At 37.3% G+C, this 23510-nt stretch overlaps 1 pseudogene; it reads left to right on the forward strand.

The window, feature by feature from the left end:
- Positions 1–9874: 9874 nt before the first annotated feature.
- Positions 9875–21269, forward strand: LOC122346056 (annotated as a pseudogene).
- The last annotated feature ends 2241 nt before the right edge of the window (positions 21270–23510 follow it).

The raw sequence follows: 23510 nt of genomic DNA on the forward strand, positions 1-23510 counted from the left end.
TAAAGTGTACTTGGAATTAGTAGGAGCTGTTACTCATATAATCCTGTAGGTCGGACGGTCATTAACCGCAAAAGCTAAGTACATATGTGTGGTGGTGTACGCTTGACGATTTGTGGAATTTGCGCTTTTACTACATAAAAACCGTTGCTCTGGTAGGGCCTGAAGTAGTTGTTTCTTGGAGCAATTCTATCGGGAACAACACAACATGACGCTACAAGATTATTCTCCTCTGGAACACACTGTTAATGAATGAAATTAAAAGGAGGTGACACTCATCACGGGATGCACCTTCTGCAGGCCATCCCTGCCTTCTAGATGTGGACACTACCAGGAGTTCAGACACAAAATAACAGGCTACACAAACTTACTGAGCGGTGGCTCCATTAAAGGGTATAAACATTTAGCTATCCAAACTGCTCTAGGAAGCAATTCTGGTCCACAACTGTTTCATGAGGTTACTTGTTAACGTGGGTAATGGGTTTCCATCTGTGCAAAAAGCCTAAAATCAAAAGTTTAGACCCGGTTGGAGTAAAGCTCACTGACACTGAACTGTGGATCAGTGAAATACATTTTCTGTCTGACAATTTGTCTGGTGAATGTCTCCTGGAGGAAATGCTGAGAAAGTGTAAAGGGTAAGAAAAAATATTCTGGGGCTGCTTAGTTTTACTGGCTTTGATCTGACTCTTGTGGCTGGGACTCTTCTGTGAGAAGTCTTTCTTGTTCTAGCAAGGATAATGCCTTTAATAATCTCTACTGCATTGTGAGACAGTGAGAAACTTACAGCCTGCAGGAAAGGGCCACCAAATCAGCTGGAATGGAAACTGCTAGTTTGTCTCTCGCCTAATCAATCCACACTTTTGATTATTTGATCCGGTTTTAATTTATTTTTTTCTCTTTCCCTAGTAAATATTTTAGCAAAATCAAATATTCTAAAGGAGGAATAGGAAAACACTTAATTACTTGTACAATCTGTGCCAGACTCTATATTTATAGAGACATTTAAACAGCCAAGGCTGCATTTATTATCTGATCAAAATAAAAATTTGTAAAATTATAAAATTGGGAAATACCATGGGATGTCCACTCCAAACAGTTTGTATTGTTTGAGATATGATTTATTGCTGCCAAAATGTTCAGTTTGAGCAAAGTAATTGGAAAGTTCTTATCCAATGTATTCCAGTTTATCTGGTATATTCAAACTTTCCATTAAATATATTCCAGTTTCATTCCATATATTCATATTTCAACTCATATTGTTCTGACTTTCCTTCAATATATATGTTCCTGTATCTTCTGTATACCTGATCCATCCAAAAAAATGCTCCAAAAACCAAAACAAACAAAAATAATCATTTTATTATCACTGTTAAACTTGTTTTAATCTACACCTTTGTTGTGGTACAGGATTCTAAAATAGAATGTCTATGTGAAAAGCACTTATTATAAATAAACTTTTGTAACAAATGTAAAAAGACTATCGGCATGCATCTTTACTGAATAAAATATTACTTCCAAATCCCTTTAAAAATTGCGCAGTCAGATGTACACTGTAAGAAATCAATGGCACTACCATGACTGTCCTTCTGCCATTCTCCATCACTTTAAAAAAGCTAATCCGGAGAGAAAATCTGTAAAATGCATCATGCTGCTTAGCGATATAATCAGAAAATAGAAGGAAGCTAAATAAATGAGGAATCTAAATTGTGGGCAGAGAAACAAGCCCATGGGGGTTTATTTTCATGTTAAATTAGCAGCAGAGAAGCATTAACTTATCTACACAGTGAAAAGAAATTGTACAGACTTTTCATTATTAAAAAGAAATTGTATTTTATGTTCTAATTGATGTATCTTGGTTAGCACTTTAACGTGCAGCTTATTATTAAATCTGATCTGTAGTATCTAATTTATTTTTATATTTAGTAATTGAGCACCAAATAAGTGCACCAGCAAGCTGAAATATTTTATTCAGCATCTAATTTCCTGTACGGTTAGTGAACAGAGTACTGTAAATATATATGCAGGTGAGGCAATACACTGGGCACTCTGTAAATCATGCAGCACAAATACTGTAGCCACATTTGAACCATTATCACATATTTGCATGATTTGTTTTATGGGCTAAGGCTGAAAACAACATTTATTTGTGGTGCAACAAATGCGCTTGTTCCTGTTTCTAATAATTTAAGCAGCCAATATTCATATAGAGAAGAAAACCTCTTGAAATGTTAGCCTGCTTTCAACTAGCCAATGTTTTTCATCAAGGGTGCTTGGGTGAACTCCTATGCTGCAAATGTCAGTAGTAAATAATCTACTGTAGAGTCATTCACAGTCACACACACATGACACACACACACTTGAGCAGAAAGCAGTAATGCTCTACATTTTAGTCTCTGTTAGTTTCTCCTGCTTGTTAGTTCGATGAGCAGCAATTTTAACAGTTCAGACTGCTTTCTTTGGACTACCACACAGGCCAAGATGAAAAATACATGGCTCTTTACGCATGAACTCCATTACACTCTCTAAGATGTCTGTGTAGGTGGACGCACTCTTCTGCATCATCAGTGCACCTTCCTGACAAGGCTTGGTACTTACATCTCTTGTGTCTGTGTACCTGTCACTTGTAATATTCAGCAAGAAAATGTGCAGGTTCATTTCTTGTGATGCATTCATTCTCATTTCTCTATTCTGCCAGGAAAGATCAAATTTTAAAAATTAAAAAAGTTTTTTTCCCTCGCTTCTTCTTTGATGAACTGCATAGAAAATGTCTATGATAGATATGTATTGGTGCTTCGCTCTGTGTAGTCACATTTTGTAAAGGTTTTGTTGTATAAAACAAAGTTGCAGGTTTCCATGGAAATATCTTTATAATTGAAAAACACAAAAGAAAGTCGGTTTCATAAACTATACAAAAATGTTAATTGTGATTTAAATTGAGAGGGTAAAAACCTAACAATAAGACACATACTTGTAATTAAATACTGCTGCAACAGCAAGATAAAAGTGCTAAACATGCAAACGTTTCATCCCCTAAATATAAATCCTGCACTTGGCAGTATGTCGCATAAGTGAGAGGATAAAAGTATGAAATTGGAAAAGCTGACTTGTGAGATATGCTGTAAAGTCTCAGGCTTCTGCAGAGATAGCTGTAAATTGATTTTTTAAACTTATCTAAATCACTGTAAAAATGAATACAGTAAAATGGAAAGCTTAAAATAAGAAAATATCTATACTATATTTGTATTTACACCTGATTTTAGTAGTAGTTGTTAGATGTACACAATGTACATAAAAACCTACAGTGAGTTATAATGTAAAGGTAGAAAGTCACATTTATAAGAAATTATTGAGGAAAGATATGCTGGTATCAATGCATATTCTTAAAGGGCAATTTGTGGTTTGTAAAGAAAAAATATCAGCATAGATCCTTCTATGGTACAAAAGATTCTTGATTGGAAAATATTATTAAAAAGGTTCTGGAGGAAACCAAAAATGAACTTTAAGTATAGCACAATAACGTTGAGATATTATACAGCCGCTGGACATATCCATTGAATACCGGGGAAAAAAGCACAAAGATGAATAAAATGACTTTTAGCCTTTTTTTTTTTTACTTGTTTTGTAAGCTGATTGTTATTCGTTACTTAGACCCTCAGGATCTTGCCCCTAGCAAAACAAAATAGTGTTTATTTTGCTGGTCTGAGGTGCATGTTTTGAGCCATGATTTTAATGACTGTCCCAGTATTATATTCTACCTTGCCATGATGTCAAACCTCTCATAGGGCTTTCTAGAACAGAAGAGGTGCACTGAGTAGATGAACTGCATCAATACTGGATTAATGCACCTGATGCCGTGCATCTCCACACCATCCACACCTGTCTGCTCACCTCCTCTACTTCAAGCAGCATCAAGATGCATCTAACTAGGCCTTCTGACACAGCTGTTTCCACCTTCTCCCACTGCTCTACCTCCCGGGCTTTCATTTTTATGTTACCAATAAGATCAGCATTTCTTCTGCACTGGTCATAACTTAGCGTTCAGCTAAAGTGTATATTTTAATAACTACGGGCAGATCTTGATAACAATATATTAAATAAAAGCAGCAAATTAATTATTTGATATTTTGTGATTTATATAAATAATGAATTATGAATGACTAACAGCAGAATTTCCCAAAATGTCTTGAAGTCTGTAGTAAGATATCCTTTGAACAGTCAAATCATTCCTAGAAATGGAAAGGCAAACACTTGAGGTAATTAAGTAAAACCAATCGGAGTACAGCTTAAAGAAAAAAATTGCTCCGAATTTAACTACCTTGTTTCCCAGTCTCTAAAAAAACTCCTCTACAAACTGCAATTTAAGGTACAGGATGCCATCTTGTGAAGCTATTTGTTTCATAATCAGCATGTAATTTTGCCGCACGCGAACTCTCTGTAAAAAATCTCATGCTGCGTAATGAGTGCCCTTTGTCCTTCTAAACCTAGTCCTGCCTGAGGGGCTTTCCATTTATCAACGCAGCATTATCAGCCTAACAAGGTTCAGTCAATGCTCAGTCTATACATGAACGCCTGTATAACCTCAGAATTTGTATGAATATTGATATTTTGTGCCAGTGACAGAAGGGCTTATGAAAATGTGCATCAGGGCATGCTAAGGAGGCAAGAAAGAAGTGCATTCTCAAAATGTCTAGAAGAGGTGCTAACTGCTACCCGAAGCATAATGAGTTGATATGCCACTTCAATTAATGTGAAATACTTCATTTTTCTGGAAATAACATTGTCAGCTGTCAAGTTTCAAAGCCCTCTCAAGGAGCAAATGGGCCACAGAGATCTTAATATTAAAAATGACATTAAAATAAAAACTATCAAAACTTATATATATAAATAGTGGAAAATTACACAGACATAAAAATATATTTTAGCTTTTGCTGCTGATGGTTTTCTATGCGATTAAACATGGAAAGGAAAACTAACATGAATTTGCACTCACTAAAATGCAACACAGTCCAATATGGAAACTATTATATTCTAGAAATATATACACTTTGAGGCTATGAAAGATTCCTGTTTTGTTCATGCATGCTTATTATGCAGATAGATAATGCCTTTTCGGTGCAGGGGATAAACCATGGCTATTGAGCAGAAATGACCTTGCATTGGCAATAATGGAGTTGGATGAACTCTTCAACCCTTTTCAGACTTTTATCATTTCCTTGAAATATACCACAAAAAGACTCAAATCCCATTGAATAAATGAGAAATGAAATCTGTATCTGCAGAGTGTTTCTCTTCTTCTCTGTGTGTGTGTAACCCTGGTCTTGTTTGCTTTTAAAGGTTAATTGCTTGGAATTTGAACTGCACCGCTTCTGGAAAGTATAAAAAAAGTATGTAGTCGTTTATCAACTGTAATACTCTACAAGAAAGAGCCTTTATGTTTGAATGCACAGTCCTGGATATTTACCAATGAAAACACACAGTAACACGTGAGCCATACCAATACAGTCAATCACGTGATTGAACCCGCATTTCCAGCAACTGCCTAGGACATTTCTCAGAAACACGCTGTAAGGTACACAAATATGGGTGTTATTACTCATGAGACAAGGCTGATGTGTAACTCCTAATCGCAGGGGTCACTAACGTAGTCATGTCCACTGATCTGCCGCAACGACTGATTTCGATTGTGAACGATCTGAACGGCAGCCAAACAACGATTCACTGATTCATTAGTTAAGACTCGTAAACATGAAGACCTACTCCAAATAACAAATCAATACACAGGAAAAGGAACTAAGTATTCCTATTCAGCATAATGCACACAACTCCCAACACGCCTGCCAGCAATCTTGGAACATGAATAGATCTAAATACTTTTAAAAATAAAATCCAAAAGGGGCTTTTGCAAACAGAAGAACCATTTTTGGTTCCTAAAATAAAGATTTCCAGTGATTTTATCTTTACGTGAAGAATCCTTTCAGAATCTAAAGAACTTATTTGATTCTAAAGACCCATGGATGCAAGGCATTATTCTGATAAAGAACCTTTTAATTTAAGAGGCAAACTTAAAGACCAAAACTAATTTAATCGAAGGTGGTGAACGTTCAGAGAAAATGAAAACTATACAAAAATGGATGAATGTACTGTTACAAGGTTTTGATTCTTCTTTTACATTTTATTAACATACAGATTTACTGAGTTTCTTTGAACAGACCAAATAAGTGTCTATATTCTAGGGGTATCTATATACCCAGTAGAAACGTGAAGGAAGTTCATATGTTCATTCTAATTTATGCTTCTCTTTAATAAGTGTAAGGGTGACTTTTTATGAGATTTTCTGAAATTTCACTTTCTCTGCCCTCTGAATGAGGGCAAGAGGGAAGAGTTACGCTGTACAGGAACAATGAAACTGGAATAAAGGCTAGCTATACACATTTCAGTTTACAAAAGCACCGGTATTCTATTGTGTAATCTTTCAACATTCTACCAAAGAAGGGTTCAAAAGTCTGTCATTCAAATTTTAGCCGGGTGCGACTGCTCTCTGCAGGCTTGCAGTACATTATAACGGCGGAAGAGGGTTTAATGTTCTCCCGCTCTCCCCAGTGACAGGGGATGTCTATACCTGCGGTTTGGGAAGGAGGGGCTGTGTTTGTTTATACATGGCAAGATTTAGCCGAGAGGAGACAGGGAGAGCTGTATTCGTTGTTGGAGCAGTTGATGTGCCAGATAGCCCAGTTCTCTGTAGGAAATGGGGCCAGTTTCATTGAGCCTGGGGATCTGTCTGCAACACTCGGGAAGCTGGAATCTCGAGCTTGGATTTCTGCCACAGCACCTCCTGTCTGCAGGTCTGGGTGGGTAGGAGAGACCTTGGGTCACTGCGAAACACTGCAGCAGCGCTGACACCTTCTCTTAATACAAAGCCAGTGAAATCAATGCTCACTGCACGCCAATGCTTAGAAAATACATTTAACCAGGAGCACGCTGTTCTCATTGTGTAAATCACCGACGATTGCTGGGCTTCATCCTAACAGTGAAGTACAAATGCAGAGCCCATCATGCACCTCTGAGAGTAAATTATGATTAATGTATGGTTATACAATTCATTAAAGAGTTATGATTGTGCAAACCGTCGCATATGGCCAAAAGAAAAAAACATAATTAATTAATTTACTTTCACATTATAAGAACATTAGCTTCAAATCTAAGTCCATTATGATAAGAGAATTTATTTGTTTAATAACTGACACAATAATTATGTAATCTGTTTAGGAAAATAAAAATCGATTTTTTAAAAATGAATATAAATACAGTTTATTATATGCTTAAGAATACACGCTATTCACCCAACTCCCCCATTTGGCTTTATTTTAAATCCATTTCAATTAAAATACGTTCTCAGAGGCTAACAAACTCTTTTTCAGCAAGGTCATTGAAACCGGTCTCTACATATACGCGTGTGCCTGAGGAATGCAAAATAAACTGGCTATAAATAACTTATATTTCACAACCTGAACCAACAAATAACCTTTCTAGCAATTCTTCCTCAACGGTAGACAGATCTGAAAAGATTTGAGCAGGTCACACAACAGGGTGAGTTCAGCAAAAGTGAGAAAAGATCTGAAACGAACAGTCTGAACTATTTTTTTTTCGTAAGGTGATGATGCATCATTGAAATCTAACTTTTTCTGCATTAAGTGCAAGTAAGATGGAAATGTGAAAAAGAACAACCTATTAATTCCTTTGCAAATCTTGTGAAAAAATAGCTAAGCTTAATTTCACATTTTTACCTTCACAGACGTGAACTGTTTTTCTAACTTGTGCGCTTTTTCACATAAATTTGATTATTTGTCAGTTTAAGCACAATGGCAGCCGCCTGTGCGCGCGCAGATATGTAATGCACTCAGAAAACCTCATATCAGAAGTCTAAATTAATATGGTAAAAGGAACGATTCAGTGCAATAGACATGAAAATCAAAATCAAAAATGTATATTTTTAGCTAGTGTATTCTGTAAAAATGCTAAGCAGCTCACTTGCATTTTAAAGAGACACCTAAAAACAAGCGCTTCTGCTTTCACTAAAATAGACATTTTTAAAATGATATAGGCCTAATAAATTAATTTTTTAAAGTCTATCATGAATAATTACACTTCAAATAGCACACAATGTTCTGTGATTTACGTGTGTATTAGCATTTAGCAGGATTGGAGGCATTATAGAAAATGGCCCGTCAGGGAGAATCTATACGTCGTTTTAAAAGTTTTTTCTGTAGGTATAGTTCTCCGGGGCTTATCTTAACACGAACTTTAGATTCGCTTGAAATAAACCTATTTTAGACACACCGAAAAACACCGTTTAAAACAACGATAGTAACTTCACTCGAGTTTTATCGATTCGCTATAACGCGTGCTGTTGCTATGGTGACCTCCCAGGTGATCTCAGAGTTAGATTTGTGAACATCAGTTTGGCGCAGCGTGAATATGCTCTAACCGGTTTGTAATCTAATTCATGTGTTTACCGAATTATGTTTGAAACGGCAATCAAACGGTAATTCAAATTCTTCTTCATAATAATCCTTTTTCAACCTTTCAAACCACTGGGAAACCTTTTCCCCCCACATTCCCACTTGCCGTCCACGCTCTAGATAAAATTGCGTAAAATGCATCTTCCTAAACCACGCGAGTTACGTGCATTTATAACGACAACGCAACCATGCCCTGCGTGATGACACTTCAGACCGCCACGCGAGAGAGCGCGAGCGCGCGCGCTCGTGTTGTCAAGTGACGCGCGAGGGAATTAAGAGTAGGGAAAGCAGAGCGCAAGCAGACACACACGGACACTTCACTCGCCAACCGGAATAGAAAGGCACCAACTGAGGATGCTGTGGTAGATACATTACCTATTTTATGTTTTTTGAAACTTATTTCCGTTCATTCAAATGGTATTTTTTTCTGTAAAACATAGACGCCTTTAACCTGAATAAGTTATATCACCAATACGAATGTCACCTTGCGAACAGGTGGTCTTGTTGATGACAGACTACTCATCTGTCTGGAGAAGTGATCGAAGAGCTACATTCGAATTTGAAGACCGATTTTAGAAATAATGTGGATGATGCGAATTGACTAAGGTTCATAAGTAGCTGACATGTACAAACATCTATTTATTTCAAGGTCATTTGCTTTCTTCTAATGCACTAAGCGGTCGTTTGGGGAGAAGTGTCTCGGGTAAGATTGAAAATTATGTTAATTAGAATAACCCACATTAAATATACACCGGCGACTGCTGAATGAGTAGATTACCCTGTTTGGAAGTTTGAATGCATGTTAAAAGACAGGACAAGTAACCTAGCGTTTTGAAGTAGAAAAGCTGAAATAGTGCCTTGCGGAAAATGTGTACTCAGTGTTCTTCAAAAGTCGTTTTATAGTAAACAATAATTTTATCATGATCAATGAATATCAAACTTCATCCTGTGATGATGCATTTGTTTTCATCCATAAACATTTTATTTATTTATTGTATGTGTGAAATGAATGAAACTGCCTCTTACATCTTAATGACAAGATTGGACATCTGCTTTTTTTTTTTTTTTTTTTTTTAGATTGACTCTAGTAGGCTACCATCAAGTTAAGGAGCTTTCCCAGGTACAATCGGTCGTCTTCCCCGTATGCTGAGTGAATTGTCTGTGAGCCTCACTGTGCAGCAGGTAGCCTGAGCGAATGCAGCAAAAATACACGCCTTTCACTTTCAGTGATGAATGACAGCTCTCTCAACATCTGAGAACATCATGTTTCACCAGTTGACTGCAGATGCTCTGAACGGTAGCTGGCGACTACACCGCTGCCTAATGCAGTAACAATAATAGCGCAGGTGAAGCGGCGCATGGGCAGCTGCCCACTTTTTCCATGGCGGCAAAAAGTGAGGGTGATAATTACCTTCACTCTTGTGCAGTGTCAGCTGTGTGCAACCTCCTCGTGCTGTGGGCTGCCAGCACCAACAACAAGCGCCAAGTCTCACGTAAGAATTTTTAATCATGAACCTCACCGTCGCCGACCTGCTGCGACTTTCATCGTGATGCCAGTGGATGCGACTTGGAACATCACGGTTCAGTGGTTGGCGCGGGGATCTGGCTTGCAGATTGCTAAGTATTTCTGAAGCTTGTATGAGCGTACTCCCTGCGCCGTCGATGACTGTGGTCATAAGCCTGGACAGGCAGTCGATGATTCCAACCCTCTGGCCATCAATAAGGCTAAGAAGAAGAACAAAAATAATGCTGAGCGTGGCCTGGGTGATGAGTGTTGTTCTCTCTGTCCCTCAGGTGAGGAGCCGCTTTTGAGTGATTTTTCATGTTTTTCATTGGTGTCTTATCTCTGTATGCTGCATTACTTGAATTCACCAGATCCCCCAGGAGTCTGGCGTAACACCCGAATCAAGTAGAGAAATCAAAAATGAAAACGACAGGAGGTTTAACGACTTGCCTTCTTGGGTACAGACTTGAAATATTCCAATTTTTTGTATTTAGTCTCATTTAAATAGCAAATTCATTCACTTTGAATGGAAATGCATTTTTGACAAGTGTGTTATGCAGTTTTTAAAATGGAAAATCAAAATCATTTACTCCATGTCATTCCAGACCAGTTTAATTTTACTTTCTTTAGTGAAATACTAAAGAAGTTATTTAACAGAATGTCAGAGACTGTTTCTTTTCATTCAATGCTTGTGTGCAATGCATCATCACTGACAATCCATTTTCATATAATAAGAAAGTTATTACAGCTTTGTAATGATATCAGGGTGAGTGAATGATGACAGAATTTTCTTTTGGGTGTAAAGTTAAGGTAAAGGGTGTAAAGGGATTAAAATACCCCTTTAACATATTATAGTAACATTTATTTCTCTTGCCAGGATCATATTGAAAAAACCTTATGCTTTAAATCATTAGCTTATTTCATATTCAGTATTCTCCTGTAGTAAAATTAGAACCCAGAGCTAGAAAGTGTTGTGTAAAATTCATAGATCGTAAATCAGTTCAGCAATTAAAGTACACTCTGATCAGCCCTTTAATTTCATCAGATTCAACATGATGACTGGCGCCTAAACTGAGACACGCCACTCAACCTTACCACGCACACACTAATATAAATTATGCCGCTTTAAGTCAATCAGATGTTTTACATTTTACATGTTTTCTTAAATGAGCCCTCAAAACCAATATTGGAGTAGCGTAACGCTTCCAGACCTTCATCTATAATATCTGAAATGGTAAAGATGAAAGCAGCAGGAGTTACTGGAATGAATGTTAATAAAGGTTGATTCTCAATCAGAGGAGGAGTGCACATTTAAAAAAATAGTTGAAGTAATAAATACGGAGACTTCTTTATTTGCTCTCCTGATGAAGAAGAGAGCTTCAAATCGGTGCGGCTTCAAATTTAGGAGGAGGCTGATGGGATGAGGTCAGCCAGGTAAAAGAATGAGCTCCAAAAACTCCACACTATAACAACATTGTTACGACATAGCAGATGTGCTTGGAATGAGATCATTTGACAGATATGACAGACTTATATAAGATAACGCTGGGTTATAGGGGATATTTTGTTGTCATTTGTTTATCCATGTTTTTGTGAATCACTTCTAAAGCATAAACAGACAGATGGCTTCCAGTCTATATGTCACCATTGGCTCTGCTGGGTTCTATTCTGTCATTTGGAAAATCTCCTTGTCATAGTTATGTAGTCTGCCATCATAATATTTATGAAATGTTTCTGTAAAAGACTGATCCTGGGAACACTGAATATCTTTCTGTAGGAATATATACGCCACTTCATTTGCACAGCTGACAGTGTTCATGATTAGCTGTAGATCGTATAACATTTAGCATTTAACGGTCACTTCGGGTTCACAGTTCAGGACAGAACAGGCACAATTAGTCATTATACTAATCTGTTATAATAAAGAAACAGACCCATCTGGATCTTTAATGGCCTCACAGCAAATTTTTCTACTAGAACTAGAAGGTATTATTAGGCATTTTGGAGGTATTTAATAGTAGTTGTAATCTGCTTTCCCAACAGATGTTCCTGTTTCACAATGTGACCATCACTGGTACCAGCCAATTTCACTCAGTGCACCACACGAGGGAGCTTTGTCAAACACTGGCAGGAGACCATCTACAATATGTTTACTTTCATTTGCCTCTTCCTGATACACTCTGGCCATCATGATCTGCTGTTACACAAGGATCTTGGTGGAGATCTCTCGAAGGATGACCAAAGGAAACAGTAGGTGGCGTTTAATTTGAAAAGAGGCTAATGTTATAGACTATATCAATGAGTCCTGCCATTATATGAATCAGGGTGTTCTTTGAATATTATATTAATAATATCTTTCAGTGAGATTTAAAGACACAAACAGTATCTAAAAAAATTCAGGTCACTCTTCACTTAAAAAGGTTGCTAAAAAAGAACATTAATGCAATTTATGTAGTTTCAAAAAATACATTATTTACAAATACTGTACATTATTGTTGCACCTCTATGCCCTGTCTTTCTGAGACCTATAAATTTTTACAAAGCTCGTCGTTCTGGAAAGCGAGGTGCAGCTAATTGGACAGCTATTGGCCAAATACCTCGAGTGTGTGATGGAAATGTTACGCCCCTGTGATGCTGTGTCCCAGAATAAAACCAATTTGGCATTTGTTGCTTACAGTGTGGACATAATTACTGATTATAATGATTTAGTACTGTCGTTTTATGGATCAAGCTTGCATCATGCTGCGTAACTCATGTCTAGCTATTAGGCATCAGAAAATGACAATCACCTCTCAAAAATAAAGTTAAAAAGGTACAAAAAGGTCACTGGGGAGTACCTTTTAAAGAGATACACTTTTGTTTAAATATGTGTAGACTTTAAGTACTACTATGTATCTTTAAGATACCAAAAATTTGACCTTTTAGTATTACTATGTACCAGTGACAGCTTTTGTTCCTTTATTTCTGAGAGTGTACACTGCTTAAAACTCACATTTCAATAGTCCGTGACAAATTCATTTAAAAACGTTTTTTTATATGACAGTCCATGAGTGTCTTCCAAATGAGGTCCAATTATTTGGGACTTTCGTAATAGAAGTCATTGAAAATGTGAAATTTGAGCCGTGCGGTAAATAACAGTCATATAGGTTTTAAATTACGCAAGTGTGGTTAAGCGATGAAGAAATTTGGATTTGTGGTTAAGCAGTAGTGAAGTAAAAAGCTTGTAAAAAATGATATTTTCATTGCAAAATTTCTTCATGCTTTTACAGTATCGTCAAAGGAAGTCCACTTGATGCGTTTCAAACAGCAACATCCCAAAGGCCCGTATGGACTTTGAAAATGAGCATAGTCATAGTGACCTCTTTCATAGTTTGCTGGACTCCATACTATTTGCTGGGTCTTTGGTACTGGTTCCTGCCTGAGGATTTAGAAGAGACAGTTTCTCACTCACTTACTCACATACTGTTTATTTTTGGACTCTTTAATGCGATTCTGGATCCCATCACTTATGGCCTCTTCACTATCCATTTTCGCCAAAGGACTGAGCGTTACTGTCGCAAGCGCGGTTGTACTCACAGAGTCAGAGAATAATTCCATCATGGCGGGCTCATTGAAATGCTCACCATCCCCATTTCGCATGAAAAGAGTGACCCAGACCGGTCCAGGAGCTGACCCGAGCAGAATGGTGAGTGGGAAGATAAGCCGGCTGACAGCGAAAAGCAAGGAATAGTGGCAGCCCTACCAATCCAGCCTTGAAAGTGTCATTTGATTAAAGATACGCATGTGACAAGGCAGGCCTTGTACTGGCTGTCTAGCTGCTCGCAAGAACAATGGGAGACAACAACACACTCCAGTCTGTTCTCCTCAACAGCGCTAGACGGATTCCAGTTGAGCCCAAGCGTGTCACATCTTTTGATTCGTTCGCTGATGAGCTGCCTCAATTACTTATATTTAATACCCATCCATTTCCTGACACAGGTAATTAAGCTTTGTAATCATTTGCTCTTTACTAACTACGCCAATCACACTGTAGATTAATTAGACTGTTTATAATTGTGGCTTTTGTTGAAAATGTCATTTACATCAAGGGCTTTTTACATCTCATCTGCAGCATCTCCACCTGCTATCACAAAGGGCATCGCTCTTGAATAGCTGAAGAAATTAGATTCATCTACAAACAGATAAGATGTGTGGATTTACCGTTTTGAGATATTACAAATGCAAATTCGTGTACACTGGTTCTTGAATAATTGTCTTGTGTTAATTGGAAGCGTTCAGTCACACCTTTTGAGGAACCCTTGAGATGCTATCGTTTATTGACTTTTTTTCTGGGATGGATTTAGACAAAAATTAACTATCCCCAGTAGATATCGCATTGCGCTAGTATTACTGGGCAGCCTGAACCCATTAGAATATGCGTTTATGGTGTATTCACGTACATTGTTTTGTATGTTTGGATGTAGGCTGAAATGTACAATATGAATGTATCAGCAACATCTAAAATATAAACGTTTTAACACTATATACAAAGGATTCATAATGTATATTTTGTAACTATACATATTTTTGAAGCCCACTCCTACCCTAATGCTAACCAACAATTTACAGAACAAAAGTACAGAACAGCACCAGAAATATCTAAAAAGGATTTTAGGGTCTTTTTAATATGATATTTTTGCAGTACTTTTGATAATGTACGTTTGAGTGTCTATTCAAACATACTTAAATATGCATGTGCGCTAGAACCATGCTTTACATTACGAATACCAACAAACTTAGTGTTAGTGACACTGCACTGAGGCCAACACCATACCGTGCACGACAAACTATTTAGCTTTAAAATGATATTTGATTGCTCATGAATGTGTTTACATCATACTTCTCAGGGAAGGTGCTTCTTTTTGTCACAGGGTACTGAAGTCCAACTGAGACTGACAAACTGTAAAGCTTTCCTCATTTTAGTGTCAGGTGAATACTATCATTTCTGTTGACGTGGCGTTGCGTGTTCTGACAGTGCTCTATAATCAGCAGAACCATTGATCAATGCCGTGTGCTCGAATGTTTCTGAAAGAGAGTCACGTGACATCCAACAGTTGTTGTGCTTCTTGTGTTTGCCATGTCACTACAGGATGTACTTAGGCCTTAATGACCTAGATTTTCAACTTCAGTAAATGGAATAGCCCTGCGAAAAGTGTACCGAGGAGGGAAAATGAAAGGGGGTGAGTCTATCTGTCAATCTTTCATGGGTGAAGGGAAAATATATTTATGCATACACAGTATCCGGTCATTACTGTAAGTGAACTGCGGCTGCACTTTAATGTTCTCAGACGGAAACATTAGTACACATTGTTGCTACAACTGTGCCTGGTGCAATAGGGCTTAAAATGTATTTACGTATTTTCTGCCTGATTTTCTCATTCCATCCATATATATGTATTTGCTGAAGAGAAGGATTAAGAGATTACATGGAGCAAAAACATTGCTGCATCATGGTGTGAATATGATATGGTATTTATATGAACTGTTGACATTAATCTAAAGAGGTGACAGTGTTAAAAACCTTATTTAAATGCATGATGCCAATGTGTTTATGAAAAGAAGAAAGGTAAAGCTTTTCTTTTCTCTTGTTGTGCATGGCGATGATATTGTATTGCGTGTCCTTACATTGTTTGTTCTGGGTTACGTGGAGCAGTAATAAACGTATGTTAATTTAGAAAGGTTTTTAATTTATTTCTCCACAAGTTGTTAAAGAATAACAATTCAAACCATTCTGTTGTGGCTTGTAATAAATTTGCATGATACGCATTAATGGCAATTATGTTCCTGAGAATACATAAAACAAGCTAAAGTAAAACCCAAAAGATGAGAAGAAACAACAGTTACAATGTTTCTGCATAAAACATGCTTTCTTTGCAGCATATTAAACATGGAAATTATTTTATTTATTTTTGGCTGTAATGGGCGCTGCGCTTTCCTTAAAAATCTCCTTCAAGTCACAAATTTTAACCCTTAAAAGGCACTAAACTTTTATAATCAAAATGACTTTTGGATTTGTTTCGTAGTCGGAAACACACACACGTGACAGAACACAATGCATATTTGTGTTAAATTCCTTAAATCACACCATCTATCGATCCAAATACTGATTCTGGGAAAATAGACAGGGGGTGAATTATGAGATGATTTATTAGAATGGTAATGCACTATATGTATTGGTCTCTACAGCGTTGGACACTTAATGGTAATTATTACCATTAGCCTTTGACTTGACTGCATTATTAAACAGCTAATAGCCTGTTGCTATACAAACCTTGTTTCAGCTAATGATGTGAAGTCCCACCCCTCAAAAACTGCATTTTTGAGATTTTCATCAGTACAAAGATTTTAGTGATGGTGTTTGCTGATTAATTTACACACAGTTTGTCTTAAAAGCAAATTATACCTGATTGACATTTTTTTTTTCTATTTAAATTTGTGTTACATTTACATTTTACATTTAGTCATTTAGCGAGGCGCTTTTATCCAAAGCGACGTACAAATGAGTGTAGGCATGTTCATGTGATATCAACAGGCAAGTGTGTCCTGAAGCTTTGTTCAGTAAAAGTATGAGTAATGACTGAGAGCTGTGCTTTAACAGAGTAATTCCTTATTGCTGATGTAGGAAACACTGACGCAGGTAAATGAAAATTTGTATGGCAACATCTCATATTAGACTAGAATAGAGCATGCAGTCTTTTAATTTAAAAAGGCAAGATGAATTTACAAAACATTGTCCTCTACTGAATATCACAAACTATGGGTTTCTCTCAGTCATATATAAACAAACAATATAGTATTTTTTGTAACACAATTGCTCAGTTTTAAGTCAGTGTGGAAAAATGCATCAGCTGAATAAGAAAAGGTATGTAAGTGGGCCAAAAATACTGCAGAATACAATAAGCCAAGGTTCCTCCTAACATTTTGTCTTCATATAGCCTTCACATTTAGAAAGGATTTTATCTGTACCACCTCCGCCTTTGGCTTGTACACTGCGGATTGTGAGGCATCTTTCTTTGCATAGCTGCTTTGGAGCTCTTTGTGAAAAGCACCATACAAAAAGTTTAAATTGAACTGAATTATTGATTCCTCCATGACCCTTTCTTCCAGGGCAGATAAAACTAGCAGCAGCTAAGGAGTTGATGTTAAAGAGGCAAACTTCTAAAACATGAAATAACTTAAATCAAATTCATTATTCATTAAATCGACAAAGCCTTATCAAAATGGACAGTGCAGACTTAGAAATATTGGATTTTACAATGTTAGACCATTTTGGGGGGGTGGGGCAGTTTTCTTCTCACTATCAAATGCCAAATACTCTTAATTATAGAATGACCCAGATACAGATGGTGTGAAGCCTTTGAAGAAGTGTCCACTATGGGAAGGGTTCACACAGATTCCCAACTTTACTTGATTTAAGAAACCATTCGACCTTTATCTGTACTTCTTTCATAATTGCACCTCATTGAAGAGCTCTTATGGCCAAATAAAAGCAGCCCATTAGGCCAAGACAGCATATGCTGAGAATTGAAAAATGAAACAGCTTTCATAAGGCCCTATATCTGTGCTGTCCTTTCCTCTGTACTCGTCCATATAAATAAATGTTTCCAGATGACAGAAGATCAACTGGATGGCGTAAACCAAGGAGAGGAGTTTGTCCATAAACAGAAGGTGAACAGCTGGTGAAAACACATCTCGAAGATTAGAGGTAGAGGTGATTGTAGGTTTCAGGAGGGACCCTTATATTCAGACCGTCTTGACATCAATAGCTTGATTGTCACATCTATTAAAGTCTTTCAATTACCAAAGGATGCGTATTTTAGCGGAATGCGAACTCTGGCTGGAAGGAAGGAAGACTCAACATAAGATGTAGTTTCTGTGACTTGTTGAGAAAAAATCTCTATCTATCCTAGGATTTAGTGGCCTAGCGTGCTTCATCCTGTCATTGACAAGACTGTTGAGACTGCCAGTTCAGATCAGAAAGTAAACAATACATACTTTAAAAAATATATGGTATATATTATGTAGCCTATATACACATATATACACACAACAAGAATCCTCTTAAATTAATAAAAAGTTACAGTAAATATATTTATGTTAAAATTTGTGTTACAACCCGATGAAATTTGGGGACATTTTTTTAGTTGAATAAAATGAATAAATGAATAACAGGAGACAGGGGAGATGGTCAGAGGCTCTCCAATCTGTGAAAGACTGCGTTAAAGATTGTGGAATTCTTTAAAAACAATGTTTCTCAACGTAAGAATTCTCATCATCTACAGTGCATAACATCATCAAAAGATCTAGAGAAACCAAAGAAAGGGACAAGGCCAAAGAGCTTTGTTTGATGCCCCTCAGATGACACTGCATCACTCATCGGCATGATTCTGTCATTCACATTACTAAATGGGCCCAGGAGTAATTCCAGAAACCACTGCTGGTAAACACAATCTCTCATGCCATCTACTAAAGCTCTATCATGCAAAAAGGAAGCCATATGTGAACATGTTCAGAAGGCCTGTTGTGTCCTGTAGGGCCAAAGCTCATTTATAATGTACTGTTTTAAATTGGAAAAATGTTCTAAGGTCAAACAAGTCCAAATTTGACATTCTTGTTGGAAATCACGGATACGTGTCCTCCGGGCTAAATAGGAGGGAGACCTTTCAGCGTGTTATCAGCATTCAGTTCAAAAGCCAGCATCTCTGATGGTATGGGGGTGCATATGTGCATATAGTATGAGCAGCCTGCATTTTTTGAAGTCACTATGAATGCTGAAAGGTACATACATTTTATAGCAAGACATGCTCCCCTCCAGATGACATCTAGGAAGGAGGACCTTGTGTATTTCAGCAGAACAATGCAAAACCACATACTTTACATACATTACAACAGCATGGCTTCATAGTAGAAGAGTCTGGGTGATTAATTGGCCTTCCTGCAGTCCATAGTAGAAAAAAACAATACTATGGAAGTCAGTGGTTACCCAAAACAGCCTGGTTACAAACTTTCTTCAAAACATCTTCCTTTGTGTTCAGCCGAAAAATGAATTCATATACATTTTGAACTACTCAAGGGTGAGAAAACAATTAATTTTAATTTTTGGTGCTGTAAACCTATCAGGGAAGAATGGGACCAAATTCCAACACGAAAACTTCAGAAACTCATAACTTCGATCTTTCAGATGAGACGTTAAACTGAGGTCCTGACTCTCTGTGGTCACTAAAAATCCCAAGAGTCATGGCCATATACTCTCCACTGGTCCTTATTAATGATGGCCTCCAAATAATCTGTCCTGTGGCACGTCGTCACATCATCAGAGAACCACCCACCATATACATATATATACACATATATATATACACACATATATATATATATATATATATATATATATATATGTATATGTGTGTATATATATATTCCTTTCTTTCTGCACACACTCACAACTTTATTAATATGTCAGCCCAACATCTATTAAATTCGATACTTGGTGCAAGTGGCCGATTTATCCTACCTATCACTTTTCTCATCACCTTGGGCTCAAAGGATAAGAGGCCATCTGACACAGGTTTGTTTGTAAGGACACTTGAAAAGAAATAAAAGCTCCTGAGGAAATTATGAATATAACATTCTAAAAATGACTCAACAGAACTAAAATGAAGAAAACCCACAAACCAAGTAACTTAAAATTGGTGTTTTACAGTAGTGTTTTTTCTGTTTTAGGAAAACTAGTGGCACCTTTTAAACCTTTGTTCATTGGTCTTGTCAAAAAGTTAAAAACAAAGTCTGCCCAGAGGCTTGCTTTTTAACCTTTTTTTTGTTATTATACAGCAGATGAACCTATAATATTCCATTTTATTATCAAGAGTTACAAATGAGGGTCAAGTAAGAAGAGACGTCTCAGTTACTTATGTAAACCCTCGTTCCATGATGGAGGGAACAAAGACCTTACACTGTGACAAAAAACAACAAAATGCCAAAGAAAATTGGCTAGAGGATTTTACGTGCAGAGCCACTGTGCATTCATTTATTCAGGTTTTATGCTGAAGAGCCGAGAATGTGGTTGAAAAGGTTCTGGCATAAGGACATAATGTCTCTGTTCCCTATACCAGGGATCAAGGGTTACATACATAACCAAGACTTTCCCTGTCTGTCAGCTACTACTGCTATATCATGAGGAAATTAGAGGTCTAAGGACAGCATCAAAAACTGAATGCCATCACACTCTGTGATGCACCGAATTTGCTAATGTAAGCCAAGGCGCAGCAAGAATTCGCTGACCTTGATGCCCAAGGATCAAAGCGAGTACATCTATGTTGGAGATGGCCATGCTGCTGTTCAGTCAACAAAAATGTATTAACCTTTTGAACTATGCACCTTCTCCGGACCCAAATTGCAACATCAGAGTTATCTCTATAACTGTGAACTAGACACACATGGTATCAAAAGTATCACAATGAATAAAAACATTTATGTCACATTTTTGCTCTGATTACAACTTCCTTGTGCTAGAAGTAGCCACAAAATTTAGATCAGCTCTTAGATTAGGTTGTCTTTAAAATTCTAAAATGAGACTGTGAGTTGGAGGGAGGACCTGGACACGCCCCATATGAATTATTCTAGACGTGTTACTCTTCTGTGTAACATGAGACCATTTCCAGCCATTTATACCAAAATATGATGAATCTATGTATGCCAGATCTTTCAAAAGTAGGAAAAATAAACACCTATAGAAAACCCCAGGCCACTTGCTCCATAAACTTAAATATTAATAACTTTTTACTTATAAATTGCATAAAATAATTCTTTTTTTTCCCTGTGGCTTGGTACACCACAAATTTTTTAGTCTAGAGTAAGTGACATTCACGTTACATATTTGCATTGATATATATATTTTTTTTTACATATACAACATATTGCGACAGTGCAATGCATTAAAAGAAATGAACATTAATATTTTCATAACAGCTGGCCAAATTCAACAACTAGTGTTACAGGGTCCCTACACAGCTTACACAGCTGTGGATGGAACTAGTGCCAGCAGGGAAGGGAAGACGCTGGTCAACCAAGAGGAAGACTACACATATGGGATTGGCCGCAGGGAATCACACCATATGCTCACCCAGCTGTACAGGCACCGACCAAAACTGGACATGCTTATACCAGTACTGAGCCTAGCGTCGGACTGCTCCACCAGGGAACTCTACTAGAAGAAGTCGCCCGCATCTCTGTGCGAGTGGGACGCACCGCACCAAGCAGGTCACCAAGCCATTTCATCTCACCACCCAACACATAGGGTAAAAATGGCTCTATGCACCTAATACCTTAACTAGGCTCTAACCTAGTTAAGGTATTAGGTGTCACTTGTCTGAATGAGTAGATGCATGCTTGCAGTATATACCCGCATGTGCAGGAAGTGGCTTCGCATGCTAGCCAACTAGTATTGTTTTCTTTTAGAGATAATTGGGGCACCCAAATAAACCCCTAGTCTCATCATGACATAACTTGTGGTCATCAATACTGGTATTGGTATCTTGCTAATCTTATCTTTGTTTTGTATACATTTTTTTTCCTGAAAAAAGGGCCTACTTCATCCCTCTCTGTGGGAACACGCAAACTGTACTTTTTACTATGCTTCTGTAATTTAAAGCTCAAAACCCCTCTCGATTACTTCCAGGCCACTAGTGATCTTTTTTGTATTCCTCACAGCGTTGGAGGATCATGTCAGTATGTATTGGTAGTTAAATGTTATGAGCATGTATGCTCACTCACTGACTTCTGGCAAGTTACTCTCAGAATTATGAAGAAACATTCTTTAAGTAACAAATAAAAAAAAAATGTAACAAGTTATCTGGTACTCGTCAAGAGTAACCAGATAACTAAAGAGTAAGAGTAAGAGTAAGAGTTTCCGCCATAGTTCAGTATGAATTACCGCAAGGCTCAGTACTGGAACCAGTTTTTAATGCTGAACAAACAACAGAAAACAAGATGACTTTCCACTACTAAATTCAGAAAAAACAGTTTTAAAAACTGGCTAAACGGCATTTATACCTTCAAATGTTCTGCAATTCTTCCCTTCCCACCTAATGAGAAGTTTTCCTCCCACTGAGCCTGGTTTCTCTCAAGGTGTTTTACTCGGTTTGGGTTCCCTGCCTAGAAGCTGTCAGCTTCTGTCTTGCTTAGTTGGGGTCTGAAACACACTTATCTTTTTGTAATTTACTGATAATGACAACACAAAAAAAAAACAAAAAAAAAAACGGACAAGAACAAAACTTGAACTCAATTTAATGAAAGCTGCTGCCTCAGTATAGACTCGTAGAAATCATTCATAACAAATTATTTACTCCAACAATGCTAAAGAAAGGTGCACTCATATGCAATTAAATCTGCTGCCTTAGTGCTTTGATTAACTATTGAAATTATAGGGAAGATACTGTAAAGAACTGAAGAGGTCTGACATGGGAGGCCTCTTATAGTTTGCATCATATAATCAGCTTTGTACTGTCCTGGCAGAAAATAAAGAAATAATTATTTGATTAGATTGAAATTCTTCAACGAGGACACTCTATACTGATACTTTTTTACTGCTGTGGAGCACACGGCTCACTCGTCTCAAGGCTTTAGTGTTTTTCAGACAATGCGAGCAGCTGACAGACTGCAGAAGCTAAGCAGTGCTTTTTTTTACTTGAGGAAAAGAGGCTTACTGTACAGGCTTAGAAAAAAATAGACTTTAAAAATTGTTCTCAGCGTAACATAAACAGCAAACCAAATGATTCAGAGCAGGGTTCAGGAACAGAGATAAGCAAAGTATCAGATATGGTGCATGCAATTTTAAAACGCAAATGATACAATATCTGTTGTCTGGACAGAAATGTTTAATCCCAGTCAGAATACCCTCGAGGCTTTCATTCAGCTTCTGCTCTCCTTTCACGTGTTTTTCATTCATGCAATATTTGTGCAAGCAGTTCCTTGATTAATCATTCAAAACAGTATTTCACGGTCTATTCTTTGGTTTAGGCATGACGAAATCTAGGATCTAACGGCACAATAAACTCATCAAGTTTTACATACATTTTCTGCTTTTAAGAATATGCAATAAAATGATTATGAATGAAGGTTCATTAGTTTTGGAAATTAAACCTCCAATGCAACAAATATCAAATCACAAAGGAAAATACCTTATTTTGTAATGCTTTTTTTTTTTTTTTAAAAAAATAAAAGTGTAAGCATTCCATTTCCTGTGTCACATCTCTGGACTCTGTGTTTATGTTTTCGTTTCGTGCCATGTGCTCCCTGTGCCCTGCCTTCCCTCTGTGTTAATTATGTTATTGTCATCAGCTGTGTCTCGTCAATTACCCTGTGTATTTAAGTCCTGTGTTTTGAGTTCTGTTGGTCCGAGCGTCGAGGTCCTTACTTAATGTCTTTACCTGTGTTTATCCTGCCTGCCTGCC

This window comes from Puntigrus tetrazona, chromosome 5 (assembly GCF_018831695.1).
Source record: "Puntigrus tetrazona isolate hp1 chromosome 5, ASM1883169v1, whole genome shotgun sequence".
Taxonomy (NCBI): Eukaryota; Metazoa; Chordata; class Actinopteri; order Cypriniformes; family Cyprinidae; genus Puntigrus; species Puntigrus tetrazona.